Source organism: Sitophilus oryzae, unplaced genomic scaffold (assembly GCF_002938485.1).
Source record: "Sitophilus oryzae breed Bouriz unplaced genomic scaffold, Soryzae_2.0 scaffold_866_pilon_pilon, whole genome shotgun sequence".
NCBI lineage: Eukaryota > Metazoa > Arthropoda > Insecta > Coleoptera > Curculionidae > Sitophilus > Sitophilus oryzae.
In genome coordinates this window covers 853,370-872,206 of record NW_022147490.1, presented here as the reverse complement: position 1 = coordinate 872,206, position 18,837 = coordinate 853,370, and positions in this window count along the sequence as shown.

The window sequence follows — 18,837 nt, the reverse complement described above, 5'->3', positions numbered from 1 at the left end:
GTTTTCGATGTTTGGATCGCGCAATCTGTCAAGATGACATAACTGCTGCGAGGTTTTTATTTGTAGTTTTAAATGCTGTGTGTGTTCAGGTATTGTACATAGGATGTGAGTGTCCACACTAAATAATTAAGAAAAATTGCGATACAATGTCGCACAGAGTTTCGTTACATACCAAAATCGCACACAGTTTTTATACTCTAACTGTTGAGGAATTAAAGTACTTAGACAATATAGAGTAGAGCCATGAAGTATGATATTGTGCAGGTTGGTCACTACGCACAATGGGTCAGAACAGGCATTTTTCGGCAAAAATGTTGTACTTATTTTAAAACTGCTTGCTTATATAAATTTTGTTGATAAGTGTGACTGCTTAGATTTAAAAAGTTGGTGAAAAGATATAACGAGCATGTAACCTGTTGTAGTAGAGGTTGACTGGCCCAAGATGAACTAGACGAGTTCAAAAAGTAAAATGAACAATTAAGTAACAAATTGATTTTTTAACTTTTTAATAATTTAATTGTACAAAGTGTTATATACATATATAACTTTCTTGTTAACTGGAATATCTTATACACGGTACACGTACAGGGTGTCCCATTTTGGTTGAAATCATACGGTATCTCCGTTATTAGTGAAGATAGAAGGGTGCGGTTTGCACAAACCTGTCTCACTTTTTTGTCAAACGGAAGATGCCGTAAACAAAATTTTCATAGCCCTCTTCGTTTCCGAGCCACAGGGTCATTTTGAAAGTTTTGCAATTTGGGACACCTCCTGTATCTCTGTTATTGTTAAAGCTATCGAAAAGGTGAAAATTGTTTATTGTAGAACTTTTTACGTAGAATACAGTGGCGTGGTCTGTTTTTCTACCAAAAAAGTATTTTTGAAAATATGGACTAAAGTTATGTTTTTTAAATGGAACACCCTGTATATTTATAAATCATATGATCTGTCTTGCCATAAGCTTCTCAAAAATATATATCACTCTATATTTACTTTCACTATTTACTGCAATATTTAAAAGAAATAAGTAATAAAGTTTTATTAAAACATCATACTTATTAGTAGGCCATGATTGATAATAAAAGAAACTAAAGAATTATTAAAAGTATACTGCTATCTGTCTCTTGTTTTATTTTGGGAGCCGCTAATAAATTCTTTATATATTAGGGAAACTTAACTCTCTACCACTATTTGTAAATCTTGGAATACGTGTATACATAAGAATAATCTATCGTATCGGAATTTTTAGATATTCCTTTAGCTAATTTATGTGAAATATACTTTCAGCAAGATGGGGAACATTCCCCCTCATAACTATGGAAATATTAGAATACTGTTAAATTATTATTTTTCAAATCAATGAATTGGAACCAATGAACGCATATTGATAGCCTCCTCGATTCCCGGATTTCGCCGTTCTCGATTTCTGATTTTGGGAATTTTTGAAATACGAAATATATCGTAGGCACTACAACAATGTCGAACACCTGAAAAATGCTTTAATAATTCAAGATTTAGATATTTGCAGACCCATCCCGTTATAAAAAAAGAAAAATATATTCACAGTTTCAGTGGTAACAGTTATTTCAAAAGTAAAATATATCAATCCCAAATAAATTTTAATATGTGTATGACTATTTTGGTAAATACCATTTTGATTTTTTGTTATTTATCACGGCCTACTAATCAGAAAATGATATATTTTAAATATTGCAGTAAATAGTGAAAATAAATATAGAGTGATATATATTTTTGAGAAGCTCATAGCAAGACAGATCATATGATTTATAAATATACAGGGTGTTCCGTTTGAAAAAACATAACTTTAGTTCATATTTTCAAAAATATTTTTTTGGTAGAAAAACAGACTACGCCACTGTATTCTACGTAAAAAGTTCTACAATAAGCAGTTTTCGCCTTCTCGATACCTTTAACAATAACAGAGATACAGGGGGTGTCGCAAATTGCAAAATTTTCGAAAAGACCCTGTAGCTCAGAAATGAAGAGGGCTATGAAAATTTTGTTTGCAGAATCTTCCGTTTGACGAAAAAGTGGGACAGGTTTGTGCAAACCGCACCCTTCTATCTTCACTAATAACGGAGATACCCTACAATTTCAACCAAAATGGGACACACTGTACAGGGTGATCATTTATATTTTGACGCCCACCTAGAGGCGTAATTGCAGCTAGTAGGTAAAAGTTCCAATTAAAAAAGTTGTAGAATTTTTTACTTGTTATCTCTATCAAGACAAAATATGTCATACAATTTGGAAATATACAGGAAACTGAGAGAATAAGAAACCTTAAATATGTCAAGAATACGTTACCCGTTTTATTAAAATAAAATATTTTATAATGTCAGTCAAATCCTAGGTGGGATTACATTTTCATTTTACATTTTTTATTATTTTTTTTATTTTTTTTTCCTTAGCTTATTTTCACTAAAAGACGGGAATTTATTCCTCAAAAACTGCATCAACATATCACTTTTACAGCCGCACCGAATAAATTCTTCAGTAAGCTGTCGATTACCTATGGAAACGGATGACATTTTACAAACGAGTTACACTTATAAAAATATATGGGGAAATTGAAACAACTTTCATTGCACGTCATCAGTGACACCATGCGTCGTCTTATGGAGCTTGCTGGTGGTCGTATTATGATGTGCAACGAAAGTTATTTTAATTTCCCTATATATTAAAATCACACTTATTAAAAACTGTTAGTTTTTATCACACAACGAATTTCAAAATTACACAAACGCTACTTTAAAGTTATCAATATGTGAAGACGCCCAATAAGTTAAACATTTGCGCTCGTTGTCACAACAACCATTCATAGCTAACTAGATTTTTATCCGCACGTATCCGCAGATCATTTTTTCGTTACCATATTCGTTAAAGTGTAATTAAAATAGTAAGGCTATTGAGAATATGTAGGTACATGTAGCTAATAGTCAAAACAATAATTTTTATGTAAAAGTTAATAAAAAATGGTTTTATTTTAAAACCTTGCAAAATTTTACATGAATTAGGCCTATAAATTGAAAATGATTATTTATCTATAGACCTTAAAGTCACTTCTTGTTGGATAAAACGTCGAAATCCCACAAGTCTCTTGTCATATCTTCAATAATACTGAAGAATTTAGCATGGCAATATTTTTCAAAATGTTTAAGAGTTCTATTTTTAATTGACTTTAAAAGTACCTTGTTATGTCAGTGAAATGTGAATTCGAAAATACGTGCTAAATTAAATTATATTCATTGTCTAGGAACACTAATGGAATGATGAGATAGTTAAAAATTATATATTTTTTTCGCCTTTTACCCACTGTGCTACGTTACAGGTGATAAACGGCACCATTGGTCGGCAAGCTCCGCGCGCCAATTTCAAATTGCCAAACAGATGACATAATAAATGTGAAAATAATTTTTCAAATTTCAAACGATGAATCAAATGTCGATGGTTTGACATAACTTTTGGGATTATGTCCGAATTCTTCCCTATTTTAGGTCTTTTTTTTATTAGTGGCAATTGAACAATATGTATATTTTTTGTATGGCGTATGACGTCACAGGTGGTATGCGCAAACTTAACGAAATTGGAGCCGCTATCGATGATACTTTGTTTTCTTTGTACCATGGAGTAGAGCAAATGACAGTGATTTCCATTTCATAGCCATCACTGACGCCCTTTTTTTTCGATCATACTTTTTCGTTATTAGATACCATATTTAAGATAAAAAAAAGCGGTTAACAATGACTAAACAGGGTTCGTCAATACATATACAAACAAAAACTTTGGAATTTTGTTTTAGGGTTAAACCTAAAGTATGGGGTACTAGGATGTATTTCAGGAAAATATTTTAACTTCTATAGGGTGGCTCAAAAAAGTGTGAGTGGATCGGTATGATTTTTTCTAAATGGAACACCCCGTATATTATTGCATTTTTCGCTTCCTTTTAGATCACTTTACATAATTCTAAGATATAAGTAAATATATTTCGATAGTTTTAGAGATATTAATAAATAAATAAAAAAATATATTTTTACAGCCTTTCTTAAAAAAATATTGAAAATACAAGAACTGTCCTGAAATCAACACTATATTAGGTATTTACTTTAGGTCTGTACTTATTTTGCTATAAATATGGTAATCGTAAATCATACAGGATGTCCCAAGTTCTACATCAAACTTTCTAAAATTATGAAATAAATTTTCTTCGTTTTTTTTTTAAATGGAACACTGTGTATATTATTTTTTTCAATAGATGGAGAATAAAAAAAAACATTTTTTGTATTTAGAGTATTTCAAAATTTTTAAGTTTCGCAGATATTCGCGGTTTTCAATTTCATATGGCATTTTCCACAGTAAATTTTTATCAAAACCACCTAATGATTTTTCTCTCGTATTTTACCGTTGAAAGACCATATGAAATAATACTGCATATATCTGCGAAACCATTAAAAAAATTTAAATTTTTTAAATACAAAAAATGTTAAATTTTTAATTCTCCATCGAATAAAAAAATAATATACTGGGTGTTTCATTTAAAAAAATATATATTTTAGAAAGTGTGGCACGATGATTTAAGATTACAATTTTTGCAGCAAAGTAAGTATAGACATATCTAAAGTAAATACATAATATAGTATTGATTTCAAGGCAGTTCTTGTATTTTTAATAATTTTTTTAAAGAATGTTGAAAAATATTTTTTTTATTTATTTATTAATATCTCTGAAATTATCGAAATGTATTTACTCATATCTTAGGATTATGTAAAGTGATCTGTAAAAACGCCAAAAATCCAATACACACCAGTTTTCCATTTAAAAAAAAATAATCCAGGTGCACTCACATTTTTTTGAGCCACCCTATAGAAGTTAAAATATTTTCCTGAAATACATCCTCGTACATACTTTAGATATGCATTTAAACAAAATTCTCAAGTATTTTATTCTAGGAGCTACAGATGCCCGACGCACTTTTGCCGGACCCTGTACATAGTGATCTGCAGCCACGTTAAGTAGCAAATTCTATAATTTTTACCCAAAATATGTCAGACTTGTTATTTTAAGAAATTCATGCCCATATCAATCTATTTCATCGCTATATTTTTTCTTATTTCCTTAAGAACTTTTATCTTAAATATTTTTCATTGACAAAGAACGCAAGAAAATTATTATGTTTACTTGTCTGGTCTGTTAATGGGTAATTACTTCCTGCATTCTTTTTCTTATTATATGACCGTTTGTTCTTCAGACTATTGCCAATTTAAGTTAATGGCTTTACCATCTTCATTATACCTTTAAATGGAGTACCTATATAAAGTTAGCCACACGCGGTAAACAGTCGGTATTAAGCTATTAGTAAAACTGTTTAAAATGTTCTTCAAGAGCCTTACAGTTTTTATGCAAATTTGTTATGTTCCTGCATGAAACCGCATATATTTAAAGAATCTTTTTATTACATAAACTTGGGGGTGCGTTTTAAATAATAAAGTGCAAATATTTTAGGGGTGGTTTATTTCGACGCAGACATACGTCTATGAGATTTTTTCGTGAAAAAAAAATGAAAAATTTTCATTTTTAGAATAAAAATTTGATTTTTTAAATTTTCACTTAAAAAGACATATTTTGATATTATTTATGTTGTCATTGTTCTTTTATCAATTCAATTTTTCCACATTTTTTGTTCCATTACATTTTTTTTCAAATAGCGGTTTTGAAAACCACTGTTTACTGTTTTGTTTTCTTCCCCTAAATTTAACATACTATCTATGGTACATTAAAGTAAGGAAGGACACGTAAAATTTATAGACGTGCCACAAAGGCTTTTTGTTTAGTTTTTAAACTTCTTTCTTCAATTTTCAATGATCATGTGCTATTGACATTTGTGTAATGTGTTAAGTTCTGTAATGCCAACACTACATCTTCATTTCTATATTTCCATTTTTATGCCCCAGTTCTTTGAGTTATTATTCAGTGAGTTCAATAGTAAGTCACTGGCAAAATGGCCTGGCAAATGTGCAGTTCTCTGTAACAGACAATGATTGACCATTGACAGAGTCTCCAAATTGCTAGATTTTTCAAATGGTGTCAATTTCCTGATAATATCCAGAAATCCAGATGTGTTTAAAAATTCCATTATAACACTTAATACAAGGCCCATAGAAAGGGTAGATAAATTTAAGTATTTGGACATCTGGCTCTCCGAACATCGACCAAGCTCGGCAGGCATTCATGAGGTTTCGAAAAGTACTTGTCTGTTCTGATTTTGCCCTTAACCTCAGATTTTGATTCGTAAAGTGTTACATGTGGTCGGTGCTCCTTTATGGGTATTGAAGGTTTTACATCGAAAGCAGCTGCCATTAATAAACTAGAGCTTTCGATATGTGGCTATATCGCAGAATTGTGAAAATACCTTGGCCGGCTAGATTAACAAATGAAGAAGTTTTGAGAGGTGTTAACAAACAGCGCGAATTGTTTGAATTGATTAAGAAGAAAAAACCGCATACCTGGGGCACATAATGCGAAACCCCAAATATCAATTCATGCATCTGTTAGTCGAAGGCAAGATCGAAGGCCGGAGGGGTATCGGAAGAAAGAAAATGTCTTGGCTGAGGAATGTTAGACAGTGGACAGGCCTACACGATGTACAGTTCCCAAGCAGCATTTGGACGTCGGGACAACGTTGTGTCACGCGACCATACGTCGTGGCGCAACGTCGGCACAACCTCGTGCCAACCCTAGTCTGCACTAGTTTGGAGAATAATTTTTGGGTCGAAACGACGTTGGATACCGACGTTGGCTAGAAGCCTAATTTAGTACAAACTGCAACGTTGTTTAAAATCCTAATTCACAGAAATACAAAACTAATATGGCGTCCAAGTCGCGTTTTATTCTAAATTGGGATAATTATAGTAAAAATTTTATTTTTATGATTTAGTTAGAGACATATGTCAGATGGCAGTGAAGGAAAACAAAACAAAAGTATTTAAATGTGGAGGATGTTTGAAGATCATAATTATTGAAAGACTTTAACCGACTCTGTAACTCGTTACCCAAAGCAAAAAAGTTAAACGCAAATAACTTTATTGATAAATGTATTGTTTCTACTTTGAAAAATACTAATGGGACTTAAAATTAAAGAAGTTTTAAAAATTTTCTTGAATTTTTTTTTTAGTAAAATGAGAATAATTTATTCGCAGTCGAAAAAATTGATTCCGCGTGTTTTTTAGGGACAAATATTTCAAGTTAATGTATTCAAAAAGCAGGAATTGCTATTTTAGGAACGAAACATTTTCTTATTTAACAACATGGCAGCTTTCACTTTGTTGTTTTGGAGATTAAGATGGAGTAGTTCGAGTAGTCGCATACTGGACTAATAAAGTCGCAGTTCGGCCTTAACAGGTAGTATGCTAGTCGCAAGATTGCCTAATTTAGTCATCCTAGAGTCTAGCTTGTGCCGCCCTCTATAATCTAAATAAACGAGGGAGTGGATAAACTATCGGTAATATAATATGTCGATGTCTATTTAAATTTAGTTTTATATGTACCTTTCTTATGTCCCATTTTAATTAATTTTTTTTTATAAAAACAAAAACAGCACTGAACTGTCTGACTGAACAGAACAATGAAGTGAAAATTTAAGATTTAAGGTTATGGTTCAATACAGTTGCAAAAAGGTATTGACTCGACGTCCTACCAACGTAAGAATAAGGAAATCTAAACAACGTTGGAATTAGTAAAACAGACGACGTTTGCATAACGTTGGAATAGGTCCTGAAACTGACGTCGGAAAACTCTATATTGTCCAACGTTGTAACTACGTTGTCCGAATCACCTAAAGATCACTTAAGCAAAAAAGGTTACAAGACAATGTTTATTCGACGTCGCAGAAGCTTCTACTTTGCTGTAGTACTAGTCCAACGTCGGCACAACGTTATAAAAACGTTTAAATTTATTTTAATATCCAAGGTAGGGAGCTAACTATTTTTGGTAACTAATCCAACTTTGTGTTTAGTAAACATGTGGTCGCAAGTCGTAAAAATGCTACTTGGGTTGTTAATAAACACCGCCAGGAACAGACAAGCGATAGAAGAAGTTGTTCCTCAGATTAATGACAATTTGCTTTGTTAATATACAAAGTAATGTGCTGGTAGCGGGTAGCGGGCAGCGGCAGATCTCTGTCCAGTTAAGTGTGTCAGAGGAGCGAGCCGCTATACACACGCAGGAACGTGGGCGATTTGCCGATGCCGGCCTGTGTTACGTCGTATGTTGTGACCGTGTGCGTACGCAGGAAATTCCTGAACTTGCGATGTCGTATTTGTATGTAATCTTGTGCAAATACAGGATTTTTCTTACTATAATTTATTTGGATATATAGGGTGATTCACGGCGATGGCACGTTAGACGTTTATGGAGAACCTGTGATAGAATTTTTTGAAAATTTGTATTTTTACATAATCTTTCTAAAATATTTTCAGCAACTTTACAATGTTGCCGCATAATTCGAAATGGTGGCATCTTTCTTATTTTAAATGGAACAGCCAGTATATTATTACATTTTTGGAAACTACTTTCATATCTCATAATTTTTCTATTATACTAACCTATACCTATCTCTAATAGTTTTTAAGATAAAAAATAAAACATGTGTAAAATTGCCAAAAACATGATAGTGCAATGTATCCCCATTCTATACGAGATCGGTTAAAAGGTCGGTCAAAGTTGCGCAATTTCATGTTGATCAAAATTCCACCTTAAACATTTATAAATTTCGAGTACTTTTGGAGATTTTTGGAAAAAAACTGTATTCCGGAAACTACGGCAGCATATTCTGCAGATAAAAATAATTAAACAATTTCGTATAAATGTATGTCCTAAAATGCTTAGTTTGGGAGATACAGGGTGTAGAAGTTTTATTTTTATTTCGATTTTTTCAAAATAATTTCTGAAATAACGTCAATATTTGGATGAAAATTGGTATCTGGGAGTTTTTTGACATGAGAAATTTGATTTTGTTGTCAATATGATTCCTATTTGTAGGGGGCGCCACCTACATGTGTTTTAACTGCTTTGAAGTGTAATCACTTTTCGACCGTACTTAAAATTACTGAGTGAAAAAATATACATTTCCGTGATTTTTTACGTAAAAAAAACGTCTCTTGGTAAAAATCGCTACGAGAGCAACCATTCTTAAAATACTTACAATGGAAATATTCAATACATGTCATTATTGACAGAAAATAAACATGCTGAGTAGATAGTTATTTGACTGAAACAATAAATTTGGGAACTTCTTATTTTTTTAAATTAATCATAAATTTCCTTCGATAAAATTATGATAAACCAGTTTTTGGCACAAAAACATTTCAAATTAATGATTTCAGTCTAATAACTATTTAGTCAACATGTTTAGTTTATGTCAATGATGACAGTTATTTTTTTTTCGATTCCAAATATCTCGAAAACCATTACTCGCAGCGATTTTTTTACCAAGAGACCTTTTCCACGTAACAAACATCGTAAATGTATATTTTTTTAATCAGTAGTTTTGTGCAGGTACGGATGAAAAGTTGTTACTCTTCAAACCAGTTAAAAAATATCTAGGTGGCGCCCTCTGCAACTAGGAGACATATTGACATCAAAATCAAATTTCAAATTAGACGTCAGTTTTCATCGGATATTGACGTTACTTCAGAAATTATTTTGGCCGAAGTTTAATAAGTTTGGCCGAAATTTCCGGAATACAGTTCAAACCAGGGGGGTGACAGTGAAATAGGAAAATTGGAAACAGTCATTAGTGTCATTCCTGTCATCTCCTGACGACAAGTATGGCCGCCTAGACAAGGACAGCAATGTTTCTCTCTAACTATTGTCTAACTTCACAGTTTAGAATTGACAGATTTCAGAGACAACTTCAGATTTGTTCTAGAATAAGTTTCGACGCCATTTTAATTCCCCCGTTTAGTTTTGTTTTGTAAATTCAATTTGATATTTCGGCAGAAATTTATAAATATAAAGGTAATAAAGCATATAAAATATATATTACATGAAAAATCCTGGAGAAAAAGACGTTTCTGCAGTACTAGGTATGTCCCGTGTATATTAAAAATAGGTAGTAAATAAACACTATTTCTGTATTTTTTAGATGCAAGAAAATTTTGTTATGTTTATGATCGGCAATTTTTTTGAAAATGGAAACAATTTACAGCAAGGTAAGATCATTTTTAACTATAGCCAACATTTGTTATCTCCAGTATGTGCGATTTATTGTCAATAATGCAATAAATCTGAGTGATACAATCCGATTGTTATCCGACTAAAAGTCTCTTTTTGCTTCTTTTTGATTTATAAACCAGGTCTCTTTGGGAATAATGGACGCTTTTTTTAAACAGTATATTTGTATTTTATACCTACTGATATTTTTATTTGTTAATTTTAGTATAAAAAAATTTGTTTTTCTGTTTTCAGGTTTTTGTATAAGGCTCCCGTTTTCATGTTCCTGCCCCCGTTTTCTGTCCCTGATGGCTGTAAATACGTGTATTTATTTACAAATTACTGTAAGTCATGCTTATACCTTACTAATTTACGTTAAAATTGCATATAATTAAGTAATTGCTGTTGAAATCATTCAATTCTTTATTTTTTATGTATATTTAGTCACGTTGTCTCATATTTCAAATAAATATGTTTGAATAAAATTTTGTTTTGTTTTATTTATGATAAGAATGAGTACAAAATACATTTAAACTGAAAGAGGGCCCGCCATTGAATAACCGGAAACGGAAATAAATACGAAGCCATCATGTCAACCTGTCAATTGGAAAATTAGTTCTCCAGACGACAACGAAGGCTTTCGGTGGCGTATCGTGTTTCTACGATTTAACACAGAGTTGACACTTCTTTCTAGTTAATTATTTTATGGTTCAAACCACCATGTATATTCAGTTCTGATCTACTAAAAATCGTTGTCTAGTTTAGCCAAATTGTATTGCTTTTTACTATTCCCTTCCACTATCATCATCTCCGCACACAAAAGCTGAAATTTCGACCAAATTCCCCGAATTCTCTAGCGTCCCGTCCCAATCCAAGCGCGACCAATAATAGAAAATCAAAAATTCCTCGTAGCTTCGTCCGTCGGTCCGTTCGTTCGCCGTTCACCGTGTCCGCGTGTCTAAAGCCGTTGTAATAAAGCTCGTTTTGTGTGAAAGGAATGAGAATGACTTATTTCAAGTTCAACGACCATGGCAAACATTGGCGGTCACTCGGATTTCTGCTCGGTTCGAACCGCGCCGGCAACATTCCATCGCGTGATGAATTTTTCATCAAAATCACTCGATTATTTATTTATTTCTCATTAATTTAACACGTTAGGGTATGCATGAATTAGTAGACGAAGTGTGAGGAACTAACAAGCCGTAAATTTTATTAAACACACTGGCTAAAAATGCCGGCGGTATTTAATTGTTAGTGTGGACAAAAAATACCGGCGGCATGATATTTCTATATCTGTAAATGCCGGTGAAAAATTGAATTACTTTGTTGTTGACAGCGGTATGTAGTTATCTTGGTATACAGGGTGTCCCAGGCTGAGCGTGCATTAGAAGTTTCTAGAGAACTCGAGGGGTAAACACCTGTGGATTTCTGGTGTACACCTATATGGATTTCCGTGGATTCCCATGGATGTCTGTGGATATCTGTGGATTTCCATGGACGTCTGTGGATTTCCGTAGATTTCTGTGGATTTCAATGGATTTCCGTGGATTTATGTGGATGTCTATTAGATATCTGTGGATTTCTCTAGATGTCGTTAGTAGCGATGGGAACTATCGAATGAATTAGACTATCGAATGGTTAATGAATGAATGATTTCAACTATCGAATGGTTTTATTCGAATAAAATCATTCATTCATTTGTATACTAAAGCATATGTGACAACCTCGCCGTGCGACTAAATGGTTATCGTTGAGCCGCGACTATCGAATGCTTTTGATAAATGAAATTTAGTATTCGTTTGATTTTTGTATGCGTCAGTGCATTATTAGTTCTTCCAAATTTTTATAACTTCGCCGTATAAATACTGTGCTATTTTTGCGTTTATTAAAATAGTTAAAATACTAAAATAGTAGTTATTTTTTAATTTTATTTATTGACGATTGTGTGCATGTGCAGGTGGTCAAAATTTTTCCGAAAATTTGTGTGGTTTTCCGTAGTCCGATCTTTCAATTATTTAATTTTTTATGGTATATGGTCTATTTTTTAATGGGAAATTTTGAGAAGTAGCAAATTTTAAAAATACATATTTGTATTTTAGATGTTTTAATAATATGAATTAGTTGAACTTAATAATCATATTTAAGTAATGTGGTTAAGTAAATGGTTATCGAACTCAAACTATGGGGTCAGAAAATTAAAATGAAAGTTTTACACGTGCCAATTTAAAAAAAAAAGTTAACAATGTTTGTTTTTTGTTTATGCTAATTCTCTTACATGTAGTTTTTTGCGAAGAAATATTTCATTTATTTTTTAAATTAAATGCCAGTAAAAGTAAATATAATTTTTAAATAGTAATATAAAGCACCTAATATAAATAATTTTGATTTCTAATTTTTTATTTATATTTTCCTTCCATTACACTGCATGCTTAGAAAATTAATAAATGTTTATATTTCATGATTTTAAAATTTGTTGTTAATATAACAAATTAGTTCTGTAATTATTATTATTTAATAAACCTACGTTGCCACACACAAAAAATTTAGAGACTATATTATTTTTAAATAGGATCTAATATAAATAATTTTGACATCTAATTTGTTGTTTATATTTTGCTACTACTTAAAAAAAATATTTATATTAAATGATTGATACTGTTATTATTATTTATTAAACCAGTCTTTGCTTAAAAACATTAAAAATCATTTTCCTACATCCAAAATAACAAGTATTATTGCAGTGTAACAACAGAATATTAATAAAAAAAATGCAGAATATATAGACATACTAACTAAAGCCAAACAATAATATTCTTTGCTAATATCAACTAATACCAAAATATGGCAACAGCGCCCTTCATAATGTATTTTCTGTGTAAATACTAGCACCTCAATAAAAAAAATAATGTGTCCTTATCTATATCTGACTCCGCAAAAAATCAAAGATGCCGGCTTCTTTCATAGCATTGCCACCGACCGCTGTCGGGTTTCTCGGAAAGAAACCTACGTCGCCGGGCGACAACTAAAATTGAGTTAATATTTTATTATAATCGATCCTGACGAATAAATTAATTTCATAAATGAATGAATTTTATAAATGAATGGTTCTTGCTGCCGAATTACTAGAATACAATATTTCAAGGCAGCTGACGGATCTATTCGATAATTTTTATTCGAATAGTTTTCAACGAATGTTTTCTTACTAAAACTATCGAATTATTCGAATGAATTGCAACTATCGAATGTTTCGATAGTATTCATTCGATAGTTCCCACTACTAGTCGTTAGTAGATTTCCTGACCAAAATGCATACACCAGAAATCCACTTTTGATAAATAAATCCAAGGAAATCCACAGAAATCCAAAGAAATCTAAAGAAATACACAGAAATCCAAGGAAATCCAAGGAAATCCACAGAAATACATAGAAATCCAAAGAAATCTAAAGAAATCCGCAGAAATCCAAGGAAATCCACAGAAATACACAGAAATCCAAAGTAATCTAAAGAAATCTAAAGAAATCCATAGAAATCCAAAGAAATCCATAGAAATCCAAAAAATATTAGATTGCATTTTAAATAGTAATTTAATAATATAAAGTCGATATAGTATATTTCAGGAGATTTCTATATGACATATGACGAAAGTAATAAAAAAATTGAGAGTGAGTTTTTTATGTGAATAAACTTCTATTTCACTTACTATTAATATTATGCGGTGATTAGTATTAGTTTAAACGTCAAAATGAAATAAAAAGTAATAGACTTGGGACCATTTAAGGCTGCAGTTTGACAGAATTTGTTATATAGTAAGTCATTAATACAAAGGTCCTGTTGTTTTTATTCTTCTTTTTTTTGTTTTTATATTCGTTGTGTCCTACTAGTCTACTATAAAAAATATCCTTATTTATTAAATATGAAATAAAACTATTTCAGTATACAGTATAAAGTAGTATAATAGGGACCAATTAAAGTTGCCGATTTGTTCATTCAAACAGACCTTTGTATTAATGACTTACTATATAACAAATTCTGTCAAACTGCAGCCCTTAAATGGTCCCAAGTCTATTACTTTATATTTCATTTTGACGTTTAAACTAATACTAATCACCGCATAATAATATTAGTAAGTGAAATAGACGTTTATTCACATAAAAAACTCACTCTCAATTTTTTTATTACTTTCGTCATATGTCATATAGAAATCTCCTGAAAAATACTATATCGACTTTATATTATTATATTACTATTTAAAACGCAATCTAATATTTTTTGGATTTCTTTGGATTTCTGTGGATTTCTTTAGATTTCTTTGGATTTCTGTGTATTTCTGTGGATTTCCTTGGATTTCTGTGGATTTCTTTAGATTTCTTTGGATTTCTGTGTATTTCTGTGGATTTCCTTGGATTTATTTATCAAAAGTGAATTTCTGGTGTACACCTTTTGGTCAGGTGTTTACCCCTCGAGAGAACTACAACATCTAACTTGGAGATTTTTTGCCCATCGTAGTTTCACAACGAGATCTATCGATTAAAAATATTTTCAATATGGCGGCACTTCCGGAGATACCGGAAGTTGACAGCAACTTTCTTATTTTAATGGGTGCCCCCATTTTTTATTATGTACTTAAATTCTCTGTAAACTTTTATGAAACACTTTATATCTCGTTTTTGAGAAAAAAAAATATTTAAAATTTTTGAACGAAAAAAAAACGAAAAACCACTTTTTTATTTCACTAATGAAACGGTTTTTCAATTCGTTACTTTTTAACTATACAGGGTTGTTCACCACATACGACAAGGAGTATTGTAGCTAAACGATTAGATTTTTACAAATTGTAAGTTTTGGGTTCGTTGAAGGATTATTAGAGCTACAATTTAAAAATATTTTTACAAGATACAGAGTGTCCCAACTAAGAAAAAAATATTATAGTTGTATTTTTTTAAATGGAACTCCCTGTATATTGCTCTATTTTTAGATTCTACGATTAAATAAAGGTAAATTTGATTAAGGTTCATCATACTTAAACCTTACCGTTTTTGAAATATTTTCAATTTTATGAAATTGCAGTAAAAATTTTAAGGCTTCATTTCTCCAAGGGTATCAAAGTTTTTAATACTAAATATTTACTGAAGATTATTTATTGACCAGATATTGTGTTGCAATAATAAAAAATTTACTACCTTATACAGAGTGTCCAAAAATGTATATTAAATAATTACTAGCTTTAAACGGCAATACTGTGTTTAATTTAAATGGAACACCCTATATATTTTGCGTGAATCAGATGCATAATGTAATTGTCTATCAAATTATATTATACAATTTTTTACCTATCTCTTCAAGTTTTCGTAGAAAATGCATTTTCTTATCATTTAGACCTCATTTATCACTATGCCCATGGAATATTGACATTTTAGATTATTTTTAAAGATGTAACAAATTTTCCAAGAGTACAGATAATAATATTGTCGATATAGCTCGCTTATTTCATAAAAAAAATAAAAAAACTGTTTAAATATTTTTGTTAAAAAGGATCAATTAATATGATCCCAGTATTCAGACTACATTAATTGACTGTTTATGTTGATTAATAATAATTGCTCCAAATACTAAAAAACTTATAAATTTTATTTAATTTTTTGACGAATGCTGATTTATAAAAACCGACGTTTATTTTCATAATTTATTATTATATTGATTTCTGAGCCAAATCCACATTTATTTAGAATACTTTATTAATTAAAACAATTTAAAAGTATGTAATTAACTAATTTTTGGTCGAAAATAATGGTGGTATATTTAATTCGTATACTCTTTTATAAAAATTTAAATAGTTTTTTTGGTATACCAATAGGCTTGCAATATTTACACTTGTACATTTTCTGCATATATGTTGCTTAAAAAAAAATTGAAATCAATATTCCATGGGTATAGTGATAAATGAGGTCTAAATTATAAGAAAATGCATTTTCTACGAAAAGTTGTAGAGATAGGTAAAAAATGGTATAATAAAATTTGATAGACAATTAAATTGTGCATATGATTCACGTAAAATATACAGGGTGTTCCATTTAACTTAAACACGTTATTGCCGTTTAAAGCTAGTAATTATTTAATATAAATTTTTGGACACTCTGTATAAGGTAGTAAAATTTTTATTATTGCAACACAATATCTGATCAATAAATAATCTTCAGTAAATATTTAGTATTAAAAACTTTGATACCCTTGGAGAAATGAAGCATTAAAATTTTTACTGCAATTTCTTAAAATTCAAACCAAACCAAAAACGGTAAGGTTTAAGTGTGATAAACCTTAATCAAATTTACCTTTATTTCAATCGTAGAATCCAAAAATAGAATAATATACAGGGTGTTCTATTTAAAAAAATACAACTATGATATTTTTTACTTATTTGGGACACTGTATCTTGTAAAAATATTTTTAAATTGTAGCTCTAATAGTCCTTCAACGAAATCAAAACTTACAATTTGTAAAAATCTAATCGTTTAGCTACAATACTCCGTGTCGTATGTGGTGAACAACCCTGTATATGTTCCTACACCTAAAATAAATCGTTTTTAGGTTATTTAAGATTTAGTCTGAAAACGTATATTTTTCTTGATATTAACCAGAAGCCTATGACTTTAAACGTCAAGTGATGCAAAACAATAGATCTAGCCATGTCATATTGTGACGCTTTGTTCAAAAAGCAGCATCATTTTCGAGCCAACTTTACGCTGTTTTTTCTTTGGATCATACGGAATATTACTCGGAATATTATTAATAATATCAACTATTAGATATCACTAAGACTACGAGAAATACCAGATATATTTTTATAAATACACTTTTTAAATTCTTAAGGGCAGGCAGTATTTATCCTATAGGAAATTCAAATAATTTTTTTTTCTGACAGATTTCCATCTAAATTGATTCCCATAAATTATTGTCTGACCGTTTGACACTTAATGTCAAAGGAAGCTAGATAAAATCAAGAAAAATATACGTTCTCAAACTAAATCTTAAATAACCTAAAAACGATGTATTTTAGGTATAGGAACATGTATAGCTAAAAAGTAACGAATTAAAAAACCGTTTCATTAGTAAAATGAAAAAAGTGGCTTTCCAGTTGAAAAAAATGATTTATGATAATTTTTTAATCACTCAATTATTCCACTACAGCTACCGCCATTATTATATATATAACATTTGAACAATTTAATTTTTGAAATAGATAGCCACATGTCTTCTCTTTATATCACAGTGGCTGGGGTAAACACTAAATTTGACTTTTAGGCTATAAAAATTTTTTTGACAGGTAGTTTGTTTCGTCCAAAAAATTTAAATATTTTTTTTTTCTCAAAAACGGTTAATGTTAGATATAAAGTGTTTAACATCAATACGCATGGAATTCTACAGAGAATTTAAGTACATAATAAAAAATGAGGGCACCCATTTAAAATAAGAAAGTTGCTGTCAACTTCCGGCTTTTCCGGAAGTGACGCCATATTGAAAATATTTTTAATCGATAGATCTCATTGTAAAACAATGATGTGCAAAAAATCTCCGATCTAGATATTGTGGTTCTCTGGAAACTTCTAATGCACGCTCAGTCTGGTACACCCTGTATAAATCCAACCGTCCAACGGCGGCTTACTGTAATTTAAACATTAAATACCGTCGAAATAAACTTTCGCCGGTAACTTACTATGCCGAGATAAATTTATTTCTCATTATTTTAACACGTTAAGGTATGGGTGAATTAGCAGACGAAGTGTGAAGAGCAAACAAGCTTAGCCAGCAACCACCGACGCACATTGGGCCAGAAACAACTTAAAATCTGGAATAATTCAAAAAAATAAAATTGGGAAAACCCCTTTATTTTTAATTAATAGTTAAGAAAACTCTAGAGAATCATCAAATAATAAAATAACTGACATAGGTTACCATGGTACGTGTATGTGCACTGAAAACGTCGAAACGTGGTTTATTTTATTCCGAGTATGTAAAGATTTCGTTTACAAAGTACAAAGTGATTCCAAATATTTTAGAAGTTCGTGGAACGTTTACAGCGGGTGATACAGGTACTGTTAAGTTTATTTTATTTATTTGTACTTAATTTTAAACAATATGTAGCATTATGATCACGGTTTAATGTAAAAAAGGTATCATTATAATATACTGATTGTTTTGCTTTTTTAAAAATATAGAAAAATAAGTGGGTTCTCCTCAAAGGGCCAGGTGTCAAAATCAAAATTAAATAGAGTTACTGCGACTTTTTGCGATTTCGTAAGATATGAACAATTATATACATCAATACTATACAAAACACTGTTTATATTAGCTGTAACTGGGAATAATTTCATTCCCATTTTTTTGTATCTATACTATTTTGGAGTGAATTAAACTAATAAAAATAATGAAAAAAGTTCCTATAGACATGTGTCCGGATCCGGAAATACTTGCATATACTTTTCGAGATTCAGGGTGCCAAAATTTTATTTTTACTTTCGTTTTCTTCGTCTAATTTCCTACATAATTTCGATATTCAGATGAAAATTGGTATCTAGGAGTTTTTTGACGCATAACATGCATCGATTATT